Source organism: Pogoniulus pusillus, chromosome 19 (assembly GCF_015220805.1).
Source record: "Pogoniulus pusillus isolate bPogPus1 chromosome 19, bPogPus1.pri, whole genome shotgun sequence".
In the NCBI taxonomy this organism is placed as follows: domain Eukaryota; kingdom Metazoa; phylum Chordata; class Aves; order Piciformes; family Lybiidae; genus Pogoniulus; species Pogoniulus pusillus.
The window spans coordinates 15,014,941-15,032,468 of NC_087282.1; the positions used below are offsets into that span (position 1 = coordinate 15,014,941).

The window sequence follows — 17,528 nt, forward strand, 5'->3', positions numbered from 1 at the left end:
CACCATCAGAACATCTGAACAACAGTGACTTAATCTGCAATACGACAGAGGTTTTCTATTACTCTGCTGATACCTATCTCCAAAAACATGAGTTTTTTGATGTGAGCTCCAGGCCTATAGTTATACACCAAAAACTGGTCTGTGCACACTTGGAAGACTCATTATGTCCCTATTAAAAAGAAATAACCAAATATAACACAAAAGGCCCTACCATCCAACTGTTACTCAAAGACAAATCTGTTGAGCAAAGTGGAAGCAGTAGTATTACGCACATCACTAGTGGAAGTCCCTGCGTGGGCACTAGATACCAACCTTCAACTGACAAAGGTGCCTTGTATGTGAGGAAAAGCTATGAATGCCACATCTGCTTTGATTCTGTTGCAACAAGACAAATGACATTTGAACAGAGAAGCAATCTTAGAAAACAGAGCAGCTATAGATTATTTGTTGCTTAAGGCCAGCCATGGGTGTGAGGATTTTGAAGGATGCTGCTGTCTCAAGTCTCACAGATAATAAACCAATAGAAGCCCAACTGCAAAGCTTAAAAACCTCATTACAAAATTTAAGACAGGATCTGAAAGGTCCTGAAAAGGTCCACTAGTGGAATTGTGGCACTGGTTGTCACATCTATTTCCTTCTATTACCCCCAAACTGAAACAGTTTAGAAGCTTGATATTAACGATGTTAGTTTTACTTGGTTTAGGCATCACCTGCTGATTTGCTCAATCATGCTCAACTTGTCTTGCTCATATTCATTGGTACAAAGACTATTTCGCTCCAGTCCAAAGTGTGCCTGTACAAGGGGCTCTGATGTTAGGAGAAACAAGACCAAACTGGCTGAAACTGGTGAAGTTGCCACAAAACTGTGTAAATTCAGCTAATAAATATGTACAAAGCATGCTTGCACAGGATATTTGGGTGAACAAATAGAAGCAAATGGTAGCAAGTGGTGTCATGGCCAAAGCCAGTAGGTTACATAAGCTGTAAAAGTAAGTGTGTGAATAGTCTTAAAATTGGATATAGAGAATCAAAACACAAGGTCCTTTTTGGGCACCTTATGGCTGGCAGTGAAAGGGATTTTACATAGTGTATACTTCTGCTGCCTTCCTTCTCTACCCACACACACTAGAAGAAAATCCAAGTTCTTTCTCTTAATAACTGATTACGGTAAGTGCTGATTACTCATTTTGTTTTACAGTAGACTGATCAGGTTTGATTTTAATTTTTAAACAATTTTGGTGCACTTCAGTGACAGGACAAGAGAATATTAACTATAGTCTCCAAAACTGTTTAATTTAGGAAAAATGTCTAACCATGAATATTTTCTTCACAGTCAGTTTTTATGAATGTAGCATGCTCAAATTGAGGAGAAATACCAGGTCAGAAATATGTTTCTTTTCTCTTCTAGTTTTTTGTGTACAATAAGCCATGTTCAGCATAACTGTTGGTGGTTGATTCTCGAGTTTTGCCTCAGAAGATCAGCGCTCCCTAAATGGCCACAAGATGCCTCCCAGCAAATCAGTAAGGCTGTCTTTTGTCTTGCATGCCAATGACAGTAAGTGAAATAATGAAGAGCTGATAGTTAAGTTGTCATTAGTCCCTAGAGTAAATAGCTTTCTCCTGTAGCTAATACAGATGTTACAGATATCTATAGATACCTATATCTCATAGATATTATAGGTACTATACTTTTTCTTGTTGAATTATCTACAGTTCACATTTTGAAAACTGCATTTGCTACCACAAGTGACTTTAGGTTGCGGCAACCAACCAGGGAAATTGAAGTTGGCAAGACACTTAGTATAGGGTGGTTTTTTTGTTGTTGCTTTGCTGTTTGGTTTTTCCTTTGCTCCAACTCTAGGTTCACAGAGATTCTTCCATCAGTTATTCTGACTTCCTGCTGCTTAGTCAGTTGCTCACATGTATTTTTTATGAGTATAAAGAAGGGCTTGTGGTAGTGTAATTGCTGATTTCCTCCCAAGGAATTTTCTTGGGAGAAAGATAAAAGGCTGTTGCATTTATCACATCTCTCCCTGTCAGCTAATTTAGCTAGAACATATGCTAGACAATACTGGAAAAAACATAAATGTCAACTTGAAACATTCCAAACAGAAGCTTATAAAGCATATCACATTTTCATGGTTTTTAATTTGATGGACTGAAAATAATGATATAAAACACCAGCTGAAATGTATGAGATGACAACTGTATGAACCAGCTTTTTGTTGAACCACATTTCTATCATGTTTGCAGGACTGGAGTTATTTTTTCCCTTATATAAAAAGCTGCATTATTTATAGGCTTAAAAACAGTTGGATGTAAAAGCAGGGAGAAATAAAGAAATATCATGAGTGAACAAGGTTTGCTTTGAGATAAAGAAAATCATAGTTAACAGTTCATCTTCATATTAATTTCTCTACCCCAGTCGAGGTTAAAAGCTCAAAAAGTACTGTCAGTAACTGTGACGCAGGTTGAGGATGCATCAGGGAAATAGTGATACGTTTCTTTGTAGGTTTGTATGTTAAATGAGTAAAGGCATTTCCAAGAGCTGTTTGAAGCTTGAGGAAAAATATTTTCATATAAAACATGCAAAAAAGTTCTTAAGAAAATTTGTTTCCATCCAGGTATCATTTGTTTTTAAACGCGAAGTATCTTGAGAACTACAGAGAGACGATGATTGATCTTTTCACGCATCAGTTACTAAACATTTTATGCCTTAAGTTGCTCAATGACATTCATTCTGGTTTGTGTTTAGTCCCTGTATTTAGCCATTTTCCAGTCTTCAAGGCATTTGCTTTGTTTCATGTCCAGTGCTGGCACCATAATATGTGAGAGAAACAACTCTTCATGCACCAAAGTATTTACATTTAGCCTCTATCCTGGGCTAAACTACAGCAGTTGTTCTATTGCCTAATGACCACTCTCCAGCCAAGAAGAGGGATCAGGAAAAGGAGAGGAGGCCCATGAGGTGAAATGAAAACAAATTTAACAGAGCAGCAAAACTAATTCCAATGTCAATATGAAGCATACAAAGTTATACTCAGCCCAGCAAACATATAGCTGTCACAGTAAAAAGGAAAAGACAATCCTTGGGAGCAATGATGAGTGATGGGGAGCAGTGATGAGGGAGATGTAGAAGGAAAAGAAGGATGAGCAGGAGCAGGATAGAGAGAAATCCCCATCCTTAGTAAGATTACACTGCTTGCAGCCTGTGGACTGTGGCAGGCCTATGATCCAACTCAGTGAAACCAGGACGCAAGGTGAGAGGAGAAGACCATGGTGAAGTATGTCTTTAGGGTCTATTTTAATAAGTTGTTGAGGAAAACCAGGTATACTTGTTTTCTGTGCAAGTTTATGTATTTCATAAAGTGTAGGTGCCTCACACAAGACAGAGGTCATGTTTAAGTGCTTTGGTATGGAAAGATTAATTTACCCATTCTGCTGAAAGGGAATACATGGAATAATGAGCCCTCTCGTGGTGGTTCACTTCTTAAATGCTCATTATAATGTCCTATTAACTAATACAGTAAAACCTGTCAGCTTTTCTTTTTCAGTAATGCAGTGTTTGAAGGGAACAGTAAAATAGGTATTTTATGCAGATGTACTATCTCAGCTTCTGTTCTCATCTCAAGATTCAGATGAAAACTGTAGTTGATGGCTTCTTTATTCAGGCTACATCAGTGGATGCTTGCCAACAGTTTTCAGTAACAGGGGAGGCAAAATAATTTTTCGTGTTTGCAATTTCCAGATAGATCACCCTCTTTTAGTGTCTTTCATAAGTCTCAGAAATATTTATCACAGAGCTCTCTACATTTCTGTGTATTCATGGCTTATGTAGGTGTGTTTTACAGTTTGGCTGATGTTATGTGTCACGCTTCAGAGCTAGCTGCTTTTGTTTCCTCCTCTGACTGATGCCTGGGAAGACTTTTTCCACAATCTGAACCTTGACACAGTCTTCTCCTGCCCAGACAGAAGGTCAGGACTGTGGTACTCAGCATAGGTGTTCTACCCAGTAGAACATACTGGACTCAGTAACAGATTGTCCTGTTTAGAAACTCTGACTAATAGAGAAAATATGTACTCTAGTTATTTCCTTAAAACCTTCTTTACTAGAAACAGAAAAAAGGATAAGGAGGAACTGTATTGTAGGTGCAATGCTCAAAGAAACAGCCAGACCTCTGGAAGCATGTACCTGAAAACTTAGCCAGTAAAGTGGGAAAGAAGTATCCCAGCTCGAAAGGTTTCAAATTATGCATGTTTTTCAGATCTGTTCACTGCTGTTTATGAAGTCCAAAGAGCACAACTGTCATCTAGATAAGTGAAGAAAACTCTAGACTTCAGTCACACAGGCAGATTAAGTACAGCTTTCTCATCAGAAGATTCTTTAAAACCTTCACTGTAATACAGGTACAGGTCCTCTCCAGTTCCCATAATGTCCTGAGGCATCTGCACACTACACCAATGAAATAAGCTCTATTTCAAATGTACTTGGCATTTACAGAGCAGGTATTCCCACCTGTGAGGGATTTTCACCACTGTCTCAGGAGTAAAGAACATTACCTGCTGTTACTTGTCAGGGACTGATACTAATATGGAAGAAGTGCAGCACAGTCAATGCCTGCCTAATGTGTGTTATCAAAATAATTTCCTGTATTCTGAGAACCATTTTGTAACACACAAGAATCTGACTTTGTTCCTAAAACAAATTATTTGAGTGATGCAAGATCAAATTCAAAGCATTTTGGTAGAGAGAGTAAATTCTAACAGCACAACATTCATACCAAAGTACTGATTTCTGTGTTGAGATCTTAATGTCTTCCCAAAATTCCTTAGTGCCTTTTGGTCACTGTTTTGGTAACTGGCAGGTCTGCCAATATGAAGCAAAAATTGCCTGATGGCTTAAACCAGTCACCTGAAACATGCAGCCCTGTTTGAACTTCTGAAACCTTCTTTGAAAGAAGACTGAAAACAGACTCTGTGTTAGACAGTGCTATTTGCATATTATCTCAGGAGTTCAGAAAAGGTTTAAGAAGGGAATATATGCCCTGTATTTTGGGGTACTGCATCTGTTAATGGAATGTGTATATTTAGTATAGACCTTATTAAGAATAATGCCTGACATTAGTGTTCTAAATATTTGTATGTGCACTCTTGCCAAAAAGTTTTTTTTCCTGCAAAAGAGGTCTAGACAAGCCTGAAGAAGTCATCTGGGTGTAGGAAACTCTCGTGAAAAGGTCCAGGACAAGAGTGATCATTTAGCAAGACAGAGTGCTTGAAAAGGCATCTAGGTAGAGCTACATTCCTGGCCCCGAGGTATAAATCAAATATCAGAGTTTGGACTAATGACTTTGTTCATGCTGAACTGTGGGGTTTGTAACTCTGGAAGACATGACTAGGAACTGGCATATGATCTTCAGCAGTCATGTTGACCACAGAAGAAAAAAATATCTTTTAGACATGCTTTTTGTGCTTAGAAATGTTAGGAGCAAGTGGGGTTACTTAAAGGATCTAATTAAACATGTCTCGGGTGGGGTGATGAGCTCTGAATAGGACTTTGAGTCTTGCAGTGACAGCAGGAGTGCAAATACCCAGTCACTGAGATGTCATCAACAAAACACACTGCACAAACATCTACTACTATGAATATGGTGGTTCAGTTTTCTGTTCCAGAGATCTTGCAAATGTTTTCTGAGTACCCACTTTGGGCTTTTCAGTTAGAATTTATCAATATTTCAGCCAACTCACCAACTTTTCCCCAGTAGTTTTAATAATAGTTGTAAAGAGCACAAGGGCACTAGTGATCAAACTGAGAATTGCTCTGTGTAATGAATACAGCACAGTTCTCAACAGATTAGGTTTTACTAGTCTGTTTAACTGTCAGCAATTTCGGTCTGCCTCCAGCCTAAGACAGTATTTCATATATTGTACCCATCTAGAATAATTCTCACGAGGAATTAAAAATGCTTTTCAAAGTGAAGTAATTCCTCATATTCATTAGGTAGTTTGATCTTTGCATTTCAGTGGCAGATAGGTGGAAAAGTTCAGACAGTTTTTTTTTTCATAGTGGGCTACTTACCTAGGAGATGAAGGAAGTCTGCTGGGAGGCCTTAGATAGCCAACCTGAAGATTTCTTAGCTGAAGCAACTTAGCTATTCTGTGAATAAGGAAAATCCACAAATATGTTTTCCTTTCAGAAATAGGAACTGGGACAAACCACTCAGTCAAGCAGATGAGTACAGTTTAGTATGACTGACACTGCCAAAGCTTTGTGTTACCTGTAGGGTTAAAACAGTTCTTAGACACTCACGTGCATACTTTGTAAACCAGTTTAAATGTCACCAGTCACTGATATTTCGAGAGTATTTATTTTGTAGAGATTGAAGTATATTGGGTTGTAAACACGAGGATAGCACACACATAAACTAATGCCACAGAGCAGATGTGTAGCTGAGGCAGCCTCCTGTTTGACTTTGCATGAAAACACCACAAGTAAACACCAGTCCACGCACATATGTGTCAAGGCACAATTTTTTCCCTTTCCACGTTGTCTGTCTTCTCCTCTTCAGAGCATTTTTACTAGAGGAATCAGGCTAGACATCTGCATTTTGCAGTACCACTTTTGTCACCAAATCGCTTGGACTTTAAATTGCGAGCAAGACCTAGTATTTGCGGCAGGTGGCAGCACAGGTCCTGCTGGTTTGCTTCTCTGAGCAACTAATTGAGGCTCCAGCCTTGCAGTTACTGCCGTTAAACGGCAGCCTTTCTTCGAGGCAAGTGAGTTTTAGGAAAGACATTGAAATTACCTGTGCCACTGGTTAATGCCATACCACACAGGCAGATTTGGTTTGGAAAAGATTGTTTGGGGGAAAAAAAAAAAAAACAACAAAACGAAAACAAAAGAGAAAACATCCCAACCAGTAAAGGATGCAAGCAGCACAACTCATTGGCAAGTAGGCATACAGCTTGCTGTATAGTTACAAGCTGTGTTACTAGAATGTCAAAACAAGGGACAAATCTAACTTACACATCCTTGCTCGAGCTCCTCACCTAGCCTGTGGGGGAAAACACAAACATCCTTTGGCAATATATTGATCATTAGATAAAAAATTGACAGCATTTATTTATGATTACCCGGGATTGATGGCAGGTGTTTTAGTCACACTCTGATAAAACTATTTATTTGTTTACTTGTCTGCATTGCATATTTCAGTATTTGGCTCAAGTGTCACCTAACACCCAGGGGAATGTCTTAGGCTGCAGATTTAGGAGATTATTTAGCTTAATTGGCATTATTACTATAGGCCTTCTGTGGTTTTGAATATGACTTGCTTGTTTGAAACTTTTTAATACAGTATTAAGAGGAATTGCCATTAAATTACACCATATAAACATAATTAGTCTAAAGTTAAATCTTGAGTGGTTAGTATAAAACTGTTTAAGCCTCTGATTTATTACAAATCCTCTACGGTTTTTCCTCACTTTTGTTTGTGCCAAAACTTTCTACAGCATGAGGGCCAGAGTTCTGCTGAGTGTAGCACCAGAGAATCAGTGGGGTTACACTGGAGGTTAATTTGATAATATTTGATACTATTTCAGTCATATAAGTTGAACTTTTCATAAGAACAGAACCCTACACTGCTAAAGGCAATGGAATCTCAATCAATGTCTGATTCAGCTCTCACAAAGCCTTGTTTATATGGAAATACCTGTCCTTGTTCCTCTACTTTGTGTGATAACTTCCCCACATTTAATTATGTCCTGTTTGCAAGATGAATTCTGAAAAGTCCTAAATTTTGTGCACGGGGGGAGTAAAGTCACTGTAGTTGTATGGAGGTGGCATTTGCTGGGTTTCCTACATCAAAAAAAAAAAGGAGAGAGAAAACTGAATAAAAGCCTCAGAAGTTGATTAAATGATAGGTTTACTATTACATGAGTAACAGAAGGAAAAGGATAGGTTTAAATTTAGAGTGTCGTTTCTGTTTGTAGTGCTTCCCCTATGCTGCAAGTACACTAATGCACTTCAACTGCTGCTGTAGCTCATTGGAGAGGATTATAGAAGTATATAACATTTAAAATGAATAACATGGGGAAAGGAAGAAACCACAGCATTGATTATAAATCTAACTTTGTAAGTTTGAACAAGGAGAGTGGTGCTTTTTTTTTCTTTCTGAAAATTCTACCTGAGGTATTGGACAAAGCTTCTTTCACAAGGTAAGTAGGACTCACCAAAGACTTTGACTACAAAAGCTCTATAAGGAAAAGGTATCCCACTTTATAAGCTCCTTATTATTTCTAACCCTTTGAGTTCATCAGATCACTTCTGTACAACAGCTACATGTGACTTAGCCAGTTGAAGGCCTGAGAGTGTTTTTAAACTTGAGATCTATTTGCTGTTAGGAAAATAATTTGTTACTGGGTCAAAACATGGCAACTTGCTTTATCATGAATAACACTGAATGAGCTTCTTTTTTAACAGAAGTTGTACAATGAGATGTCAGCCAAGGAATCCATGAAAGAAAAAGAGCAAGGGATTCAGATCTATTTAAAAAGAAACAAAACAACAAAGCATCAGGTAGGTTTCATTAGACCTGCAGTCATAGGAGTAATTGCTTATTCTGTATTGCAGTGCTTCAGTCTTTCTCTCCTGTGGTCAGCCATTTCTGGGATAGGACGTGAATGTCAGTGTACATTGACTAAGGATACAGCTTTTAATTCTCAGCAGCACCAAGTCAATTGCTCGAGCTGAAGTTTCAGGCTTCCTAATTGTGGTACAAAAGTCAGAGATGCTTCGGTATTTCTGCATTCTCTGTTTCATGTGCTAATGCTAAGAAGCATTTCAATAAGAGATGGTACCCAGTATCACAAGGTATTGCAGGCACCATTATGAAAACATAGTGAAAAGTTGGGCTGCCACTGGTACTGCTGTGGAGAGACTGAATGAGCAAACTCAGTTGCACAGTTCATGCTTGTATAGTTGGTATGGGTATTGGCATGGCACAGAACTACAATAAAAGCAAATGAGATTAAAATTAATTGAAAATGGAACAGACAGCTGCTATAGTTCTGTATTATTTGGCCATGTCAGCAATGTCACTCCACTTTCAGTCATCAAAACTATTTCAAATTTACCCCTCAAAATACTAGAAGTAAACTTCAACATGAGGATTTTGGCTCCAAATAATCTCATTGTTTTTCTTAATTTATTTCTGTGTCATACTGAACATGATGATATTTGAATATTTGTCTTCCTGAGTGTCCAACAACAAAGGCCACCTGATTTGCCTAGAGATTATAATGTACCTTTTGTTACCCTGCCTATTTTTGCACTATCTTCTAAGTTTCTCAAGCCACTACAGGTCTTCCATCTGAAGATGCTTCTATTGTATATTAATGAGGAAGTTAAATTATCTAGACAACACGGGCTAAAGCTGAAACTCCCTCAGCATCATATTTCTTAACTATCATTGTCCAGTAAGAAAATAGGTCTGTAAGTGATACTACTCATCTAAACAAAAAGAAACTTTTACCATGGTATTTGTCCGCTGTTTGTAACGCTGATACCTGGGCTGGCCTGTGGAGCCAGATATCATTACAGATAATGTGATGGTGTCTACTTCCAGGCAGTTTTGAATTCCAAGTACAAGGCCAGCAGAAGCAGGGAAAACCTCAGAACACAGCCATTCCCCAACTCCACTGAATATTCACAACTAGGTTTCATTCACAAGCATTTCCTTCTTCTCTAACTCTTACAACAGTACCAAGTGGTTTTGTAAGCAATTTACACATATAGGTTTGTGTGAATAAATGAAATAATTGACTCTGGGGATCAATTTGTAATAGATCTAGGGACAGAAACGAAAGCACAGACATTAGCATTAGTGTGCAAATGAAGCATACTCTATTAGTGTTTCTTGCATGTTATGACATTGCTTGTAAACCTGAGAAACAACTCGTCCGAGTAGGTATCAGATACTCATATGAGAGATGATTGTGTAAGTAGAGTTCTCTTCTGTTTTGGTGGCAGAAGGAAAGTCAGTGTCACATGTGCAAGCATTTAAAGCAGTGTTGGCACCTTCCCTGCAATGTTGAAAGTTGAAGCTCACCTAGGCTCTTCATTTAAAGTGCTTTTACTTTACAGATCTGAGTGCTAAGTCAAAACTTGGATTGCATGAGAAATGCTTTTTTAAGGTAAGAATTTAAATGTTTTTTGCAAGACACCATGTAAAGGTGTACTTCTCTCTTTGTGTATCATTCCTGGTTTTGACATAAGTGGATGTTTTCTGTAGCACAAATGTTTATAAATGGAAATGGATCAATTTAGACTGAAAGATTTTGACAGTGAGGCAACTGTGCAAAGGAAATGTTGGGTTGTTGACTGAAAAATGATACTAAGAATGTAGAAACTTGTTACTCTGGCATCTCTGGCCACTTGAGATAAAAGTGTATGTGAGGCATCTTTTGTGGGTGGCTTCTGAAGGGTCTGAAAAAGATGACCAAGAAAAAAGAAATCATACACCTGTATTACATTGTTCAGTGTAACATGTGAACTTGCTTGAGAGGATCTGTACCACTTCTGCAAACGGCTCACAATAAGATTTTTAAAGGGTCTTCTCTAGGAATTTGTATGCACAATTGAGGGTGATTCTGTTGGGACTGGTGAGACAAAATCGTTAATCAGCCTTTGAAGAAAGAAGCTGTGCTAGAAAAAAGATGACTAAAAGTTCTGCTGCAAAGACAGAATTAAAATAATGTAATTTGAATTCCAGCAAAACCCTGACATATTGACAAGCAGGGTAAATGAGATCCTTGCAGATACTCCATCCTGTAAATCATGACAGAAAAGATGGAAGCCACAAGACTGTCTTGTAAGGACTGTCTTACATGTTGAAGAACAAGCTGAAGCAGAACTGCTGCAGCATGTCAAGACAGACTGACAGCTTGCTGCAATTTAGTCAGGATGCATAGACTATTTTAAAATTGAAAGGCTACCTGCTTGTTTTAAAGCATATGTAATACTTCTGCCCTTGAGCTGGGTTTTGTATTGTGACTCTAATTTCATCCCCTGGTCACAGCAATCCCAGAAATAAAAAAGAAAGTACATCTGATGAAAGAGGGATAGAAAGAGATGTTTCATGTGTTACTTACAGTTTGTTTTTAAAAAATCACACAAGGGAGTTCACAGTAACAAGAAGACTTTTTAAGACTTGCATACACAGATTGACAATTTATCACCAACTGTTGGTTCTTCAAGACAAACTTCTGCCCTGGCATATGTGAATAGACAAACTATTGAGGTCAAGGTCCTCACTGACTTATAGTCTTTGTTATAATGAAGTCTCCAAATAGTTTCATACTGAAGTAGGGCACTGTAGTATTTTAAATGTTTTGATTCTCTTAATGGAAATTGTAAAACTCAAGAGGACAGAACAGGCTGAAAGAAGACAATTATTTAGCCATATTTTTGGCCATAATCTATCCTAATCATATGAGTTCTTTAGAGCAATCCTGGCCTGTGGGGATATTTCTAACTGTGGTTGTGAACTTCAGGCAGGATCTTGTGAAAAATCAGGAAATCAATTCGGGTTTATAGCTTTTTTTTTTCTTTTGAATGTCTCTAGGCAGCAGTAGAACATACTTCATTGGTGAGAAGTACTCAAGGGCCTCCTTGTAATGACTGTTCAACGTTCCTTCCAAAGTCCAGAATGTCATTTTTAGGTACTTTGTTTTGTACAGCAATCTAGTGACCGTACAGTTACCTGTGTTCTGCTAATGAGACATGTAGCTGTTTGCACCAACAAGATTAAATGTACAGTGCCAAATTTTTCCCTAGATTTCTTGTGGTATGGATCAGAACTCTGTTGATACTGCTTTCCTTTCTTAAAGTGTATATTCTTCAGCCAGGAAGTCCATGAACATGCTCCTGTTAAGGAGCTAATCCTCTGTCTCTACTCCTGACAGGGCTTTTCAGTTTTATCATAAACTGACAATATGTAAGACAATGCTGAAGCTGCATCTCCTTTGACTTTCTGTAGCATGCAAACCTGCCAGTCTCAGCAGTGCTTTCTATTAAGTGCCAATTTGACCCAAGATCTTGAATAAACTAGATGCTCACTTGGATGAAAGACTCAAAATCCAAGCACATGAATATGAATATAGGTGCTCTCATGGCTATACACTGTCCAAAGAAGGACAATGAAGATGGTCAGCAGCCTGAAGAACAGGCCTTGTGAGGAGTGGCTGAGGCAACTGGGATTGTTTATTCTGTAAAAGAGGAGTCTGAGGGGAGACCTTATTGGTCTCTACAGCTCCCTGAATGGAGGTTGGAGTGAGGTAGGTGTTGGTCTCTTCTCCCTAGTATCAAGTGATAGGACAAGAGGAAATGGCCTCAAGTTGTGTTAGGAGAGGCTAAGATTGGATATAAGAAAAAATGTCTTTACCATAAGAGTGGTCAGGCATTGAAACAGGCTGCCCAGGGAGGTGGTGGAGTCACTGTCCCTGGACATGCTCAAAAAGCACATAGATGTGACACTTTGGGACATGGCTTAATGGCCATGGTGGTGTTAGATTGATAGCTGGATTCAATCACCTTAGACATCTTTTCCAACTGAAACAGTCTCTGAAATGCTGCAGATGCTGAGGTGCTGTGGGGCACTGCAGGTATCTGGGTAATATTCCAAGTCATCTCTCTTGCTGCTTAAGCAGGCAGAACATTACTGTCACGTATTATCTCTGGAAAAGAGCACAGCTCTGCGTGGACCTGAGCAGGCAACGACTGTGACGGCTTTACAGAATACGAATGTTATGTCTGCAAGCAGACACTTGTTTCTCTTTCATGCATGGAATATGACTTTAAACAAAGATTTAATTACTTAAGGCAAGTACATGTTCAGTGCTTGCAAATTCTTCTACATAATGACTCAGAAGTCATATTTGCGTAGATCAAGGTAACGAAATTGATTAAAGGTTTTTAGGTCAGAAGCTTTATCAAACGTTGCTTCTGCTTTCCCTGAAAAGCCTGATATGTTGGCTGTAGATACTAGATGTAATAAAGATTGGTTTATTCTTTATGTAAAATATAGACATTGGTTATTTTATGACAACTGTTATAAACAGATTTGCGGACAATTTCCCAATCTGGTTTTATGTATAAGAGTAAGAAGGGAAGGAAACTAGCATGAACAAAAAGCAGCAAGGAATGAAGCAATTAATGCATGTGAAAGTAGGCCCCTTCTATTAAAACCCTGCTCTGTATTCAATAGGCCATCCCTCAGTCCCCCTCTACTTGAAATTCCTCCTTGAAATGCCTTTCTTTGGAGGGATCAATAATCCTTTGTGACACCAAATGTGTCTGACTGACTGCTATGTTGGGTTTGATGTATATTCATTTAAAACCTAGGAGTCAGTTTAAAACCATCTAGATTGAACAAAAGTAAGTGACTCTCGATGAGCAGAGTTAACAAGAAGGTCCAACGTGCTTCACTTTTGGTGATTTCTAAATTTTTTTCAATTATGTTCTCTGAGTTTGTTAAAAAATAGAAGGGATACCATTGGGGGAAAAAAGGGGAAAATAAAAAGGAACACTAAAACTTGACCATCCTGAGAAATAAATTGTTGGAAAGTTTGCGAAATGGCAAAGTATGTGTACCAAATTTATTTTCTGTTGTTTTGATTCTAACTGTGAAGAAACAGGATTGCAACAAAGAAATAGTTGATTTCACCAGTTACTGCCCCTAATATAAATAAACAACCCACACAGCTCCAAATATTGATTTACTAGTTAGATTAAAAGTGCTAACATTATGCAATGCCTTTGCTGCTATCAGGAATGAGGTGAGAAGCTGTTAATTTTTTCCAAGTGTGCTCTGAATCATGGGTGAAAAACAGAGACTTTACAGACTGCTTTGGCATATTCTCGACATAGTTTTCTCTTGCTGCTTGGAGATGAGGTTGAAAATTGGCATTGGTTCAGAACAATTGCACTATCTGGGAAGTTCTGCTGTACTGATCACAGAGATCATTGCTGGGCTTCTCTTACTGGAAAGATACAAAGCAGTTGCAACAGGAGAAAAACCAAGAATGCTTACAGTCAGACTTAGATTTCAAGACAATGTGGCATACTATTATACAAAAGCAGTTGTAATCTTTTCATTTGTGGACTCCTGAAATGTTTGCAAAGGAGTTTCTGAGCTCCTGTAATGAATGTAAACCTTCTGACAATAGCCTTGCTTTTCTTAGCTACCTGTTTTGAAGCCTCTATTCCACTTGTCCTCAGGGTACTGCTAGTTGACCATAGCTTTATTTATAGAGAGCAGTTTAAACAGAACTATTCCTTATAACAAAGAAAAGAGCAGCTGCTCCATCAGTAAATCCTATGTAATTCAGGGAGGCACTTGCAAACCTGTGGCTACAAGAAAGGTTTCCTTTGGTGCTGTTCCTAAAGCCTCCACAGAGCAAGGTCTATCTGACTCTTCACTCAGTACTCTCTCTGCAGAATGTTCAAGTTTAGGACTAATTATTGTAAGCATAATCTGAGAGGTTCTATTTTTTTCCTTAGATTGTTTCCAGCTTTGCTCATTAATGTGACTTAGATATCCTCCTGAAACACACAAAGTGTTTTGTTGAGCAGTGCTGGCACCACTGAATCTATGTGTTACTCAGTGGTGCCCAGCTTGGGGCTATGAGTGAACAAGCCCCACAGGCAACAGGATTCCCCACTGTACTTCTCTCTATGACATGCAAGGCCAGCTTGTCCAAGGCCGAGAAGAGCTTGATGAGGAAATCCCATGGCTTGGTGAGGTCTCCAGTAGGGAGGGCACAAAGGAATAGGTGAGGGAAGAGTTGCACTCATCAGGAGCTCACAGCCTGGAGCACCTGAAATCCATGTGGGAGCAAGAACATGCAAGCTGAGGTAGAGGGGTGGGAGTTCAGATTTAAATTTGTTGGAGGTACTATGAAACTGCACCTGGTGAACACTTAGACTTGACAGCCTGGAAGAGAGATGAATGATGTTGTCATGCAAGGAATCAGTGATACAAATCTATAAAACAAGGAGTGGCATGGAAACAGTTAAGAGAGAATGGTAATTCCTGGTTAGTTAATACAAGAGTCAAAGGACATAAATGGAAATACCAGATAGAAGGCTCAAAATACATGGAAGTGATTTTCACACAGCAAGAAGTTAAACTATGAAACTGTATCTAGCTGTAGATGCCAGAATCTTGAACGGATTAAGAAAGCAGTTGGGTTATTTTTTCCTGCTAATTTATCTTTTCAAGAGCAGAAACAGACTACTTTTGTCTACAAGTCTGAGCAGCAGAGTTTGCCATCTTCCCAGAAGATGACCATCCACAGCTGGGGAAAGCATACTGTGTGCTCAGTCACTGTTTCTGACCCACTGTGGCCATTCCACTGCTCCAGCTGACGCACGAGGCAAGCTCCCCCACCCACTAGCAGGACGTGTCATAGTAAATCCAAGCTCAGTTAATTCACACAGTAAGACTTCAAGAAGTATAAAATAACTGGAACAAATAAAAAATATATTCTCTGTTTATGAGAAAGATTTAGAAAATGGGCTCATGTGTCAGTGGTTTAGTTGGAAAAAAAAACTGTAGCAAGTTGGTTCGCTCAACCTTTTTCGAGTACAGGAGGTTAGATCAAAAAAGTATTTAGCTTGCATAAAAGAGATGTGCCTTTGGGCATCTTGCACAACCCTGCCCCTCTCACTAGTGATGATTTGACATGGAGTAAAACAACCAGGTTTGAAACAAATTAGAACAAAGTGAGAGCAATTTCAGGGCCGCCCTGAAATTGACACAGGCCAAGCCAAATCCATACTACACAGTGACTCGGTTCAATCTCCATCCAGGGAAGTGACATGCTTTTTGTTTCTCTAAGAGCAACAACTATTAAACATTCACATGGCATGTGCAATTGTTGCCAGCACATTTTAGCCTCTTGTAAAGGTGTTGTCTTTTATAGCAGCAAATTCCTATCCCCAAATATAGATGTGGCTTCTTTTGTAGCTTCTCTTTTTTCCCACTCCATATGGGATGGGGGAGGATTGTGCTGGACTTCTGCTTGGCATTGATGGAGCATGAAATGTTTCTCCGTCTTTCCTTCCATGTTGTTAGGAAATGGCTATGCCTCTTGTCAAAAGTCTGTTATTTTGTGCTCTATCTATTCTGAAGAAGCCTCAGATTCCAAAACAAGCAAAACCATCTGGCAAACTTTTGCATTAATCATCAGAGTATTTGTGGCCTCTGGCTTTCTGAACAGTGCTATGAGTAATCCCAGTTGCTCTCGTCAGTGCTGATGCTAAAACCCACTTCTTGCTCTCTGAGTGGACACCACAGGGGCTTCCAGCTCAGCTTGACGGCCGCCAGATTGTCAGGAAGCAAAAGTGGATAACAGACCTCTGTGCTGCCTAGCCCAGCCTAGAAGATCTTGAGCAGGCATTACTGCCCGCAGTCCGAGTCTAAGTGAGCAAGGAGATTGTGCATAGGGAGGACGAGGCTTGGAGTGGCTTTTGCCACGTACCCATCGGTGTGACCAAGCCTCACTAGAAAACTAAGGAAATAAACGAGTCCATCAGCACAGGAGAGCGGAGAGCAAAGCTCTGCCTATACCGCGTCTGAAGCCTGCTTTCCTCTGACACCCCCTTCCTCCATCAGACACAGGGACGGGGGAGAGACGCGCGTCCCCAGCCGGGCCGAGCTTCGCGGAGAACGGCGCTGTCCAGAGACCACCTCCCCCTCGCACACCCCCGCCGGGCGCTGACTTCGCGGCGGGCCCGGGCCCGCCCCCGCCGCTGCCCCTGCCGCTTCCGTCGGAGCGGGAGGATGGGGCGGCGGATCCGGCCGCGGGGGCTCGCTCCGCCCCGCTCTCCCCCCTCCCCCCCCCGCGCGTCCTCAGCCATTTTAACAGCAGGAACAGCCGCGGCTACCGCTGTCTGCCGGTACCGCTGTCTGCCGGTACCGCTCTCTGCGCGGCGTGACGGCGGCAGCGCGCCCGGAGCAGCCCGGGGCAGGCCTTCGCGTTGCGCCTTAACAGCATCTGCGACAGGTGGGTTTGTCTCGCACGCAGGGGAGGGGGCGCGGCGCTGTCGCTCCCCTCCGGACCGTCCTCCGACCCCGCCGGGGGTGGGACGGAGGCTGCAGTCCTGGGCGGAGGCAGCTGGGTCAGCCGAGGGGAAGAGCTGGGGTTTACGTGGGGTCATGGCCCTCCCAACCGCCCTGGAGCTGCGGCCATAGGAGTGCCTGCGATGGGGGGATAGCCCGGGGCTCGGCACCACGGTGGTGGATTGGGGGTGGGCCCAGGGTGGGGGCCAGCCCCGGCCGCTGCCCGAGAGCAGGTGGCGGGGCTCGGGATGGTTAACCGAATAAACCTGTGCGGGCTGCTCCCCGCTCCGTCTGCTCAGCATCTCTGCATCCCCCTCCGCGCCGGCTGCTCGCCAGCGCAGCTCTCCGGCCAGTACCGCCTCCTCCCGCGTTTCCCTGTCCTTCTCCCGGTCTCCGGAAGGATGAGGAGCA

The 17,528-nt window shown here is 40.8% G+C and overlaps 1 protein-coding gene and 1 long non-coding RNA gene across 4 annotated transcripts in view; both read left to right on the top strand.

Annotated features, from left to right (window-relative positions):
• Positions 1 to 1,415: 1,415 nt before the first annotated feature.
• Positions 1,416 to 12,100, top strand: LOC135184006 (uncharacterized). Its single transcript, XR_010305813.1, has 4 exons — positions 1,416 to 1,521; positions 8,477 to 8,572; positions 10,139 to 10,188; positions 11,619 to 12,100. It is a non-coding gene; the product is annotated as an uncharacterized LOC135184006 (long non-coding RNA).
• Positions 12,101 to 16,956: 4,856 nt separating this feature from the next.
• Positions 16,957 to 17,528, top strand: part of ACSL4 (acyl-CoA synthetase long chain family member 4) — a 37,156-nt gene continuing 36,584 nt past the window's right edge. For all 3 annotated transcript variants that reach the window (XM_064159430.1, XM_064159431.1, XM_064159432.1), the window contains exon 1: positions 16,957 to 17,061. The gene's annotated coding sequence lies outside the window, so the exon portion shown is untranslated. The remainder of the gene's footprint in view (positions 17,062 to 17,528) is intronic.